Source organism: Mustela lutreola, chromosome 3 (assembly GCF_030435805.1).
Source record: "Mustela lutreola isolate mMusLut2 chromosome 3, mMusLut2.pri, whole genome shotgun sequence".
In the NCBI taxonomy this organism is placed as follows: domain Eukaryota; kingdom Metazoa; phylum Chordata; class Mammalia; order Carnivora; family Mustelidae; genus Mustela; species Mustela lutreola.
In genome coordinates, this window is record NC_081292.1 from 105,475,792 (window position 1) to 105,488,849 (window position 13,058).

At 44.3% G+C, this 13,058-nt stretch overlaps 1 long non-coding RNA gene across 1 annotated transcript; it reads right to left on the reverse strand.

Moving 5' to 3' along the window:
• Window positions 1-283: 283 nt before the first annotated feature.
• On the reverse strand, window positions 284-12,382 carry LOC131828087 (uncharacterized). Its single transcript, XR_009352226.1, has 3 exons — window positions 12,259-12,382; window positions 1,075-1,147; window positions 284-657 (listed from the first exon to the last, which is right to left on the reverse strand). It is a non-coding gene; the product is annotated as an uncharacterized LOC131828087 (long non-coding RNA).
• Between the last annotated feature and the right edge of the window lie 676 nt (window positions 12,383-13,058).

The window sequence follows — 13,058 nt, forward strand, 5'->3', positions numbered from 1 at the left end:
ATGAAATTTACCCAATGTATAACCTCATCAGCACACAGTGAAGGAAGGCATATGACCTTGGTCTTACCTGCCTACACAGGTAACCTTTGAAAACTAAAGGCATTCCTGAAAAGAAAAAACAGCATTATGTTATACAGAGATCTGAACTGAAGTCCCTCTGCAGTGTGAATGAAACCTGTATCTGAATAAACTTTGCCTCATTCACAAAGACAACCATTCCTAAATTTAATTGAAAGATAGCCTTCCTAAAAATAGGAATTAAAACAATCTCTGGACCTTCACCTTCTTTCAGAGGAAAATACACAGTTTTATTAAGATATTTGTGTAGCATTTTATAGTTTATTATACATATAAAAAATTAAAATATATATAGCTGTATTTACATTTCAAAGTACTTTATATCCCTGTCAAGTTTCTCTTCAATTGGCAAGTGAAAAATTGAGACAGAGAAATGAAATTCAACTTGGTAGATTTCATGTGGTCTAATTGAGACTTGTAAGCAATACAGTTAGCTATAAGGGTACTGGTTAAGAGTAAATTAGTTGACGACCAATTCATTCAGAAAGTCAGCTAGGTTGCTTTCTAGGTAATGCAGTCATTCTAATTCCATACATTTCCGCTCCTTATGTTCTTAGTTGACTCTTGGTTTGCATCTACCTGTGAAGAAATAAAATTGCTTCTTGTCAAACAAATTGTATTTTAGAAAGCTCTGTTCACCTAAATTTTCCAAAAGCAATAGCTGCTTTCTTAGGGAGCACTATTATTACTCCTGTAATTAATGCAAAGTGGCCAGCTGGCCTCCACACAAAACCACTTTATTTAACTCTACCGGAAAGCCACTTAAAGCAAGCAGTACAGAATTTTCAAGGGATTCTCCATGAACTGTGAAGAATGAAAAAAATTAAGGGTATGCAATGCACAACCTGCAACCTGTGCAGACACGCAGGCAGCCAGGGAAACTAGACGGCAATTTCTAATGGAGATGTTGGCAAAGAAAAAGAATAAGAATAAGAATAAGAATGAGAAAAGAATAAGAGACAACATTTATCAAGTGCTTACTCTGTGGACACTGACCCAAAGGCTTCTCACATAATTCACATTTGGTCCTCACAGCAATCCTCTGACATGGGTACTCTCATCATCAGACCTGTGTGGATGAGAACAGTGGGGCAAGGAGGACCTGAAGTCATAGAGCCTCTGGAGAGCCAAGTCTACAGTTAGACCCAGGCAGTCTGACCTAAACCAGCTCTGGAATGTTGCAAATTTCTGTCCAAATGAATTTGTAGATGTGCAAATTTCTGTGAAAATGCATTTGTAGATGTCAGAAGGGAAATAAAAGTTTTGATTTTTGCAGATGCAGATAGAATAACAAATTGTATGGGTTCTAAGAATTACATTTCTGTGTCAACTACACCACATAAGTAAATAAGGTATCAGTCTAAACCAAAAGAAGAAGATAGAGTCGGAGGAAGAGAAAAAGAAGAAGAAGGAAAAGAAAAAGAAAAAAAAAAGATTTACATTTCTGAAACCTCTGGAAAAATGTTGAAATTTGTGAGCAAAAAAGAAGACAAAATGGTATGGACATCTTATTTTAAAAAATACATCTACAGATAATGCAAACAAATGCAGAAGTATACTATTAAACAAGAGTAGATTATGGTTTTAAATTGTGGTGGGACTTCATGTGGAGAGAATGGTTTATGGGCTAAGAGAAGAACGCAAGCTATTGCAAATGTCTGAGTCAAGATATCATGAAAAGTTAAGGCTGCAAGTTTAATGATGATGATGATCATGGTGATGATGATGACGACAGTGGTGGTGGTGATGGTAGTGATGGTGATAGTGATGACGGTGATGGTGGTGATGGTGGTGGTGGTGGTGATGATGATAGTGAGGATGATGATGGTGGTGATGGTGGTGATCTTGATGGTAGTGATGGTGATGATGATGGTGAACATGATGATAGCGGTGATGATGGTAGTGATGGTGATGATGGTGGTAATGGTGGTGGTGATGGTGGCAGTGACTGCTTTACTATTAAACAGATTAAATGTCTAATTAAAATGTCTTTTAGCAGAAATCCCTATGAAGAACCATGTCGAGGCTTTTGAAAGATTGACAAGCTGACACTTTGGAAAGAACATGTCTATAAAGTAGTATGACCCATAGAATAAGAAATGTGTGTGGAATATATTTATACCTCAGTGTTAATCCCAGGATTGCATTAAAAGTGGCTGGGAAGTTGAACTAAACCAAGTACCAGTTGTAACTCAGTGTGTATCATTTATTTAAGGCATATTATAAATCTTATTTACAATATGAATGTAGTAAATACTTAATAATAGGAATGCAGTTATTTTAATAAAAAGTAAGCACAAGGAGTAGGAAAAACAGCTAATGCACTTTTTGTGGAAATCTAGCTGAATGGGGAAATAAGTGGCTTAACTCTCATTTTTCTCATTGATCTACGTTTAGATCACATCTCTTAGACCAACTACTGTTAAATAATCATCACCAACCTCCTTGTTTGTAAACACAAACCCATTTCATGCTGGCATTATGGCCTGCAATTGAGCCTGGAGTAATAATGGTGACTATATCAAGGTCCAACTCTGGAATGCTTTGCTAAGGAAAGAAAGAAAACTCTATTCATCATAATTGAGGGAAGGAGAATAAGAAAAGCTGTCTGGCCTGTAGCATTTATTTCCTACCAAAAACAAAAACAAACAGAACACAGAAGTGGCATAATATGAGCTTGGTTTGAGTCAAATTTAGAAGGAAATTATGAATGGGCCCAGTTTTGCATCCAAGTCAGCAAAGAGGTCTTTGGGGGGGACCCTGAGGACACACGTTTAGAATTCACAGGAATTGTGCAGAAAGCGCTGAACTCACACAGTCCATGAAATTGAACACTTGAGTCCTATTTACCAAAACATCAGGAGGAAAAGCAGCCCCAAGTGACCTTAGGGTACTGCCTAGGATCTTAAAGCTGAGAAACTGAACCCCCGTGGAATGGAAATGAAATGACCACTGTTATCCTGATGGCCAAATCAGTGGATGTACAGGTGAGGGGAGAAAGATGATCATTCCTGTGTGGGCCATGGCAAAGTTTGGGTCAGATGAAATCAGAGACGCAACCCAGAGACTAACATGACAATGTGAGGGAATGATGTTCCTGTCAAGGCAGGTACAGAGCAATTCATACAGAGCATGTCCTGGTGTCCTGACCAGGGTAATAAAGAACAAAAAATCAACTTATCAGCTGATCAACCATAGGTAATCCTGGAAATTGGTGGTTAATGCAGCTTCTAATGATGCTCAATCCTAAAAGATGTCAGTCCTTGATCACCCAGCTTGAGATAATTGAGAAGGGCCTTTTGCTTCTCCTGTCAGCACAGACTTCCCCAGAGCCTTGTGTTCAGTCAAGGGGTAACTTCAAGCAAGCCTGGACTCCCTAGTCACAGATACATGGATGCCAGGCTAGATAAGACATCATGGGAAGGTAATGCCAGATTGAAGAGGAGGATTTTGAGCTACAATGGAAATGTGCCACTGAAGTGTTCTAAGGAAGGCAGACCTCAGATGTGGAAAAACAGCGACTAATAGAAAAAAAATGAATGATCCAGAATTAGAAATTATACAAGGTCAGAAGTCATAAATCTCTCTGTCTCCAGAGCAGAATATCCAAGAGGACTCACACTGGCATGCAGCAGTGTGAGGGTACCATGACCCACAAGGCACATTTCTGAACTTGCACCAATAGGAAGGAGAAAAGACATCAAGGTGTAAGACCTCCCCCAGACTTTTGCAGTAAGCTATATACCAACCCCTCATGATTGCAGTTTGGAAGATCAGACCCAACTGGAGCAAGGTGGCAAGGAAGTGATTGACAATGAGGCACAGCCAGAGAAACCGAGCCAACACAAAAGGCTGAGACAAAGTCTCCCAGTTCTTATGACTTCAGGGAAATAGTAGACTGCTACCTTCAGGGAACCTGTTACCTTCAGGAAAAAATCCTCACAGAAATCTAGAAGCTTACATTCAGATTCTCCAAACTAAAACTTACTCAAAAGGCTAAACCCCCAACCAGGCAATATTCTCAGAAGAAGTCATATTAGGTTCCTCAAATCTAGTCAGAAAGGATCCTCTGAACAACTTAGAGGCTATGGAGAGACACTACACCTACTCCCCTCCAGATGCATGTGTGATCTCCCAGGCAACTGTTCACAGCATTATTCAGAGCCCAACTGCATGGAACAGATTCAAGAAAATACAAAATGGTGCCCAACACTTTGTACAGTGGAACTGCACTCCATTTATTTTGCATTCAACTCTTGATAGACGTCCTGGGACCAACTGCACCAAAACGATAAGTTCCTGTGGGGACTCCAGAAACTAAGGTCAGAGAATGAAGAAGAGCCAGTCAAAGTAGGTGCCCCCTTACAACCCTAGCTCCCAAAGGGTATGTTAGAGACAGATATGGCTCTGAGGGTGGAGTAGATATAGAAGATCTAGCCCAGGGACGCCTGGGTGGCTCAGTTGGTTAAGCAGCTGCCTTCGGCTCAGGTCATGATCCCAGCGTCCTGGGATCGAGTCCCACATCGGGCTCCTTGCTCGCCGGGGAGCCTGCTTCTCCCTCTGCCTCTGCCTGCCATTCTGTCTGCCTGTGCTTGTTCTCTCCCTCTCTCTCTCTCTCTCTGATAAATAAATAAAATCTTTAAAAAAAAAAAAAAAAAAAAGAAGATCTAGCCTGGGAATTCTGGCTGTTCATATCCAGCTGCCTTTAAACGTCCATGCAGTTCTATTACCCATGACAGCTGGATACCCCCCAGGCTACCTGACAACTGCCACTTACCATGAGTGTCCCATCCTGGCTAAGAAGCTTTGTGTAGAAGGGACAACATGTATCCCAAATCCAGGTTGTGCCATGGAAACAGCCTTCTCAGGCAGGGTCTCAGAGGCAGGTACTACACATCAACTAAGATGGAAGAAATGTTGGATAAGGATGGCCAGAGACCACAATTGGGCACAATTTATTGTCCTTTCCTCGTCCATCACCTGGAGAAATAATCTGCACTGGAACCATCAGGAGATTGAAACATTTTTCTAGCAGATATAACAAGATGGAAAAATTATATTTACAAGAATTTCAGGAAATTGTATGAAAGTTAAAATAACCTGGTTGGATTGGTCCCTGGAAAAAAAAAAAAAAGGATTCAAATAAGTGGGAAAATGACATAGTGGTTCAAGGAAGAATGGATGAAATAGAGTCCACTTCCCAAGTGGTAGGGTAGGGAAGGTCGCTGGCTGAGATCCAAGTGAAGGAAGTCAGTGGACCATGAGCTGGCAAGCAGAGAACACTCAGAGGCTGGCCATATTCAGGGGTGACCCTCCACCATGACACCCCAATATCCTTCATAAAGTCACTCAGCTTATGATGATTGACTGGAGTATATTTTCTCTTTTTATGGAGATCACCTAAACAGCATGCCTCTGAGCCCAGGTTGTTGTGGGAGTCTCATTGACGTGACAGGAATGGCAATAGAAGTAGAGATGAGGGCCTCTGCTGAGGAAAAAAAAAAAAAAACAAACAAAACTGTAAAAAAATAAAAAAAGAAAAGAAAGAAAGAATCAGAGAATGTGGGAGGGTCCCATTCCTTCACAAGTCCATGACCTTGGAGGGTTAAATGAGGTTTACCAAATCTCCAAGGGCCAGGAGCCTTCCTTCCAAGTACATGAGATTCAATTTTCAAAGTAAAGAATAGTTTCTGCCAGTAGTCAATTCACTGTCTGGCTCAGAATAAGCATTCTTTGAATGTTTTTTAAATGAAGGCTGACTTCTGGTTTTAAACTTTAAGCACCTACTCTGTGTATAGAATTGTGCCAGGAACTGTACCCCAGTTTCTAAACATCCTACGTTCCTTGTGAAAAGACACTGCCTGTACTCAATGACACCTGACCATTTAGTGGTCACCAGTCTGTGGCTGTGCCCTGTGGAGGATGGCTTGAGACAGCACTGAGCTGTCCCCCACCAAGTTTGCGAGTTCATCAAGATACCAGTTGTATAGAATTTTGATGTGTGTTGATCTGTGTATTGAAGAGCAAGGAAGATGGTTTTTATTCCATACCACAAACTTGTGTTTAGTGTTTTGTCAAATATATGTCAATGTAAGGACTTTTCTATGTAATCCCATATATTTACTTTTTATTGGGGTATAATTTAGATACAAAGAAATGCCTGTATGCATTCAATGAGTTTTGACAATGATATATAGTTTCATAGCCATCATCCTAATCATTGGGGGAAAAAAAAAAAAAAAAAACCTCAGAAAGTTCCCTCCTGCCAAAAGTCCACCCCAAACCAAACAACCACAGCTCTGACTTCTGCCACCATGGATTATTTTTATCTGTTCTTGAACTTCACATGCATTTTTTTTTAAGATTTTATTTATTTATTTGACAGACAGAAACCACAAGTAGGCAGAAAGGTAGGCAGAGACAGAGAAGGGGTAGCATGTTCCCTGCTGAGCAGAGAGCCTGATGGGGGGCTCGATCCCAGGACCCTGGGATCATGACCTGAGCTGAAGGCAGAGGCTTAACCCACTGAGCCACCCAGGTGCCCCCACATGCATTCTTTTGTGTCCAACAACAATAGGTTGTTAATCCTATTGGAATGTAACTTATTTATCTTTTGACTTCACAGGCAAACTTTCTGAACTTTTTTTTTTTTTTTTAATCTGTAGAATAAGGGTAGCTCTTCCCCCAAAATAGAAGTTTGGTAACTATTAAATGACTTAAGCATATAGGTTCCTAACAGAGTATCTGGCATCCTGTAGTAAATACACTATTGTCCATAGTGGGTAGGGTCATTTTCACAAGCATTCAAAGATTTCTTTGCTGGACACAATGTTTCTGAGATTGAATCCACTGGGCATTCATGGGGTGTATCAGTCAAAATATTAGCATCTTAGAAGGATGTAAGGGGAGTTTAATAAAGTAGCTATTTAAGTTGTGAGCAGAGATAGAGGAATACACAGTCACCTTGGCATGAGTAACAAGCAGGAGTAGCAGCTGAGGGGAGAAAGTAGGAGGGGTCACCTGACCTGAAGAATAAGACAGCAACATCAGATGGGGAGGCCTTCACTCAGGGAGCCTGCCTGGTTAACCAAGAAAGAAAGAAGCCAGGAATCAATACCTGTATTTCCCTCTCCTCCTGATGTGCCCCACGGAGCCAGCACAACTCTAAGGAGCCTCCTCCAAGGAGGCCAGTGAGGGATATGGAGAGGATCCCTCCTAAATCTTATCTAAATACCTAAGGGATTTAGCACATGGCAGTACTTTTGGAAAAATCTAAAGATATGATAAAGGCACAGAGGTGGGATGGAGTAGCCTATGCCAGAGGGGCAGGAAGGAGACAGTCTGACTGCAAAGGAGAAAACAGTTAAGGATGTTCTAGCAGTTAGCTGTACGTTGTTTCCCCCTTTCTCCCTTTCTTGCCTCCTTCCTTCTCCTCCTTCCCTCCACTCTTTCTTTTCTCCCTTCCTTCTCCCGTCCTTTGAAAATGACCCTACCTACTATGGACAATAGTTGTGTATTTACTACAGGATGCCAGATACTCTGTTAGGAACCTGTATGCTTAAGTCATTTAATAGTTACCAAACCTCTATTTTGGGGGAAGAGCTACCCTTATTCTACAGATTTAAAAAAAAAAAAAAAAAAAAAGTTCAGAAAGTTTGCCTGTGAGGTTAAAAGGTAAATAAGTTACATTCCAATAGGATTAACAACCTATTGTTGTTGGACACAAATAGCCCTAAGACCCAGCAACCTGTGTGAAATGACATCCAAGGTAGACACACATGTAGTGATCAGGAAAGGGGGTGAGCAGATGGGGCACCCCCAGGATATCCCTGAAGGAGGGGAGCATAGAGGGCATTCGAGGCCTCCAGGCATGTGAAGGGCTACAGGAGAGGCACAGGGGGAGTTGAGCTGTAGTTTGGGGTATGAAAACGATTTACTTTGACATGATAAAGTTACATAAGATGAATAAACTCCACAGATCTGTTCAACATGGTGCCTCTAGTTAATACCATATTGTACACTTACCAGCTGGCTAAGAGAGGAGTTCTCTTAACTATTCTTCCAATTTAAATGGGAGTGGGTGGAGAGTTAAAAGATTAGGACAAAGGTTAGAAGATGCTGAAATTCTGAGTTCCATTTCAGAGGTAATAAGAAAACAGTAAGAACTTTGATCAAGAGATTTATAGAATCACAAGGGATCTTCAGGAAAATTCGTCTGTGTCAGTGGGCCACACGGAAGCCCCACAACAAAGACAGGTGGGAAGTTATTGTGGTAATCTAGGAAAGAGGTTCTGACCAGAGGGGTGGCCACAGCAATGAAAAGACACAATCCTGAGTCAGACTGGGAGAAAAGCATCAACAGAACTTGACAACTGGGTGGACAGTATCCTAAAAGAACACAGAGTCATGAGAAAACCAGTGGCCGATTCAAGTTGAGGGCGGTGAGCACAGGCAGGAAGAGGGAAGAGCTTGTACAGGGAGGGGGAAGGAAGAGCTTGTACAGGGAGGGGTGAATGGCAGAGCCAGCACTACCCGAAATGGAGACACGGGTCTGGTTTGGCCACGTGGCTAGAGGCGCCTACCTGCAGGGCATTCGGGGAGAGCTCTCCTACAGACCAGAAGGAGGGAGAGGGAAACAGTCCCCGTCAGAGAGGCTGCTGGTCGACCTGGGAGGGGAGGCCATTGCTAAGGGAGAAAGAGGTCTGACAAGAGGGCCGGGAGTGAAATCTTGAGGTCCCTCGGAGCTCACCTGTTCAGCCACCATAGCACACACACACAGATCCAAGGATTTAGCATGGCTCCCATTCCTGGCCAGCTGGGGTTCTTTGGCCAGAGGACATTTTAGAAGTATAATAATACTCCCTAAACCACAGACGGCATGCGCGCTTTCTCCAAGTCCGAAGTTGCCCATGGCGCTTTACTTGCAGAGCCCGCTTTATTTGTTTAAATCAAATCATCAGGAATTGTGCTTCTGGGAAATGCTATTCCAAACACTTATTAAATATGCAGCCGTGCAGTTTGTTTTTACGTTTTTCTTAAGGGTAACAATTAACCTTTAAAAAGTCTGACCTTTCCAAAAAGGTAGATGTGTTGGTGGGAGCTCTCTGAGGTGTTGGGTAAATGTTTCAGAGAAGCACGTGCTTCACAGGAAACACAAACTTTGAGCTGCAATGGTTTCCTTACACTGGCAGTCTTTGAAATGATTCGCTTAGTTGATATTTTTAATTTGTGAAATGAAGCCATCGAGTGGAGTCCTGGGGTTCAGCCTCTGGCAGAGCAAGAATATCACCTCCCAGAGGAAGGCAGCAAAGCCTTCGATTAGGCTAAGCATTGGCTTCTTACAGACCCACCAGGGGGTCCATGCCCGATGGCGGATACTGATCTGAGATTACCCGAAAGCTTACCTGCCGTCACCACCTTCAGGCTCAGCCAGTCCTGACCCAGATCGGTGGGAATCCAGCCCAGCAGCCTCTAGGGGCCCATCCTCCCCTGCCACCAGCCGTGCCCTGCTCCATTCATGCAATCCCCACTTAGGTGATCTTCCTTCTTGGAAATCTCACCATGTCATTCCCTGATTAAAACCGCCAGTGACCTCATGTTTACCCAGGATGCAGCGAAGTTCCCTGTAAACTTGCCTCTATTCACTGTTCTAGCTGTATTGGCCGCTCTCAAACCATGCCCCTCCCTCGTGCACACACACATGTGCACATGCACATACACACACACACACACACACACACACACATACACAGACATACACACATCATTCTTAGGTCAAACCAAGTCCCATGGCTCCCTAAACACCGCCACACGTGGGTGCTCTGCATGCTCCACTTCCCAGGACCCTCCAGTCCCTGGTGAGCCCATGCCTGCTTTTTCTTTGAACTTATGTCAAATGTCACCTCCCTTGGAGAGCTACTTCCACTGACTTGGGCACCCATAGCCCTCTACAGAAGCCTATTTCGTAACAGGGACTCAACCCTGTCCTATTCGTCATGTAACCTGCTCCCAGCTCCCACAGAACCACACACAGAGGCGACCCCAACGTAACGTTGATGTGGTCAACACAAGAATGACTCAGAGATGCAACATTCTCCTCCAAGAGTTACATGTGGCGCTCTGTTCCTAGACCATTTCTGGAAAATGAAAATGCTTGCAGTATCCGTAAGATTTCAGCAAACAAAGGCAGCACATGCAAAGGGCTTAACTGAAGAGAGCCAGAGGGAAGGACGGCTTGCAGAGATTCAGGCAGCATTGAGGGGACCAGTGAAGGATGGGGAAGCACTCGGGCCCGATGGGGCAAAGGGATAGAACGGAGTCCCTGCTCCTGAGGGAACACTTGCCAAGTGCCCTCCCTACACAGATGGTTCCTGGACTGTGGGGACCAGGCCAGCAACATCCACACCAGCTGGAACCTTGTTAGATAGGCAAGCCCTCCGTCTCCACTGCAGATCCACACAATCGGAACGCCTGAGGGTGTGGGTCTGTGATCTGCGTTGGAACAGCCCTGCAGTTGACCCTGGGACACACTGAAGCCTGGCTCTAGCGTCCAGATCATCAGTCGGCAAACTGCGGCCAGTGGACCAAATCTGGTCTGCTGCCTGCTTTGTTAAAGCTCATGAGTGAAGAATGATTTTACATTTTCAAATGGTTACATTTCAAATGGTTATATAAGTACCTAAATCACATCCTTAATTTTGTCTCTTGGGCCACAAGGCTTAAAATATTTACCATCTGGCACTTCATAGAAAGAGTTTGCCAGCCCCCGCTCTGGGATAACACAGGAAGGGAGCGGGCAAAGAGCCGCGTTGCCCCTTGTCCCCCATCCCAGTGCCCCCGTCAGCCGGCTGTGTGGAAAGCCAGAGAGCAGGGTAAGAGCCCACAGAGCTGAGCCCTGGGACACAGAGCAGGGCAGAGAGAGACAGAGAGTATATGGAGTGGGGAGTTGGGGGGTCCGGCAGCAAACAGACCATGCGCAGCACGCTTAAGCTACATTTTTAGACTTTTCAAACATCACCATCTTCCTTTACAACAATGTCTATCTCTGAGAGAGGCAGGAAGGTCATGGGGGAGACGTAAGCCTGTCATTAAGTAGGGGCAGGAGAAAAGAGAGGAGGGAAAGAGCCATGTATCAACGTGGCTCAGTCCATACGGTTTGGAACAGGAGAGGCCAGTAGTCGGTTCCTGACTCCTCCAATTACTAGCTGAGCGACCTTAGCCACGTGACTTTACCTTCCTGTGCCTCAGAATGACTCATCTGTGGAACAGAGGGAAAAAAAAGCACCTGCTTTCACAGAGGTGTCATGTGGATGGAATGAAACAAGGCACAGGAAGTACTCCTTGTAGGGGCTGGTTACCATAATACACGTGACAAGATGTCCCTCAGCTAGCCGTGACCAGGTGTGTCTCTATGCCAGGCTGCACCTAGGGGAGAGCAAGAGAGATGGGGAGGACAGAGTCCTAATTCCAGGGAACTCCGTTGTCTGGTGGGGGAGGAAGAAAAGACAGACAAGGACTCTAAAGGGGGAAACAGGCCAGCTCCTCTGCAAGACACGGGTAGATTCTGAGCAGAAGTGCTCTTCAGACTCAACCTGGAGGAGTGGCTAGAGGGGAACAGCTTTCTGGGGAGGTGGAACAGCACTGCAAGACACCTCTGCAAGGTTTCTATGGGAAATTGCAAACAGCTCTGCATAACTCCAACTTGGGCTCCTGTTATAGGGGCTGAAGATGAAGCCAAGGAGATAAGCAGGGACAGATTACAGGTGCCATTATATGGCACACTGAGGAGTTTATGCCTAACAGATTGAGAGCCATTCCTAGAGGGAATAATAAAATCCCTGACAACACTCAATATGGATCATGAGAAAAGGAACAAGAGTCTTTGTTGGCAGAAGCACCCATGATACACCCAAACAGAAGCACCCCAGGGCCCCACGCAGGGGGGAACACACGCGAGTGAACATCCCGGGGGATACAGAGGAGCATCCACACCTTGTTAGAAGATAGTACACACAAAGAGAAGGCTGGCAACACAGGTCGGTGGTCGCAAGTGGATGGTGTGGGCCTCAGAGGCACATTGCCAAATGGCCAGCAAAGCTCTCCCCCAGGACGTATGTCAGACAGCTCCCCCCACCCCACCAGCCTGGACATGCAACAACACAAATGAAAAAGATGCATTACCTCGGAAGGCTAGTGAAAATCGGCTTCTCTTATCAGATAATGAGAATGCTCTTCGGGAGCTGGGCATAAAAGCCAATCTATTACAAACACTGATCCCAGATGGGATGGGAAATGCAGTATCACCGCAAACCTCCTGTGTTCTTTACAAACAAAACAAAACAAACCTCCGTAAGTTCCACACACAATTAGAAATGCAAAGGTAACAAAAGTCATAGAGGGAAAAGAAGGGAATAAAAATCCCAATTCTAGAAAGACGGTTAACAGTGTGAGGAAATATTAATATTGATTTCTACTTTAACAGGATAATCTGGCCGAACTGGCCGCTCAATTAACACACCAAGTGTTAAACCTGAGCACAAAGTAGGCTGTGCTGAACATGTTAAAATTCTACTTGAATCAATTTAAAATAATTTCCCCTCTTCTTGTTTTGTGAAGAATTTATTAACACATTCAATTGAAGGAACGATTGAATGCCCACCATCCACCTATGAGTGAGGGAGCTACAAGCCTAACACCCCAGGTCCACTAATGGAAGAATCGAAGCTCGGACACGGTCCCAGCAAGGTAGGCAGAAGCAAGAGAACGTGCACGTGGATGCCTGCTCCCTCCACATGCGATGCCCCTGGGGTGACAGCAGAGCAGGGCCAGGACATGAGTAGTTTCGTGGACGGGCAAGGCGGTGTTTGCTTAAGCATCAGCATGGATCACCACGTTCTGTGGTAAGCAAGAGAGCACCCAGAAAACAAGAACCAAATTTCATACTCTGCAGCCAGCGTCATGATGAAACGGGAGTGGGGGAG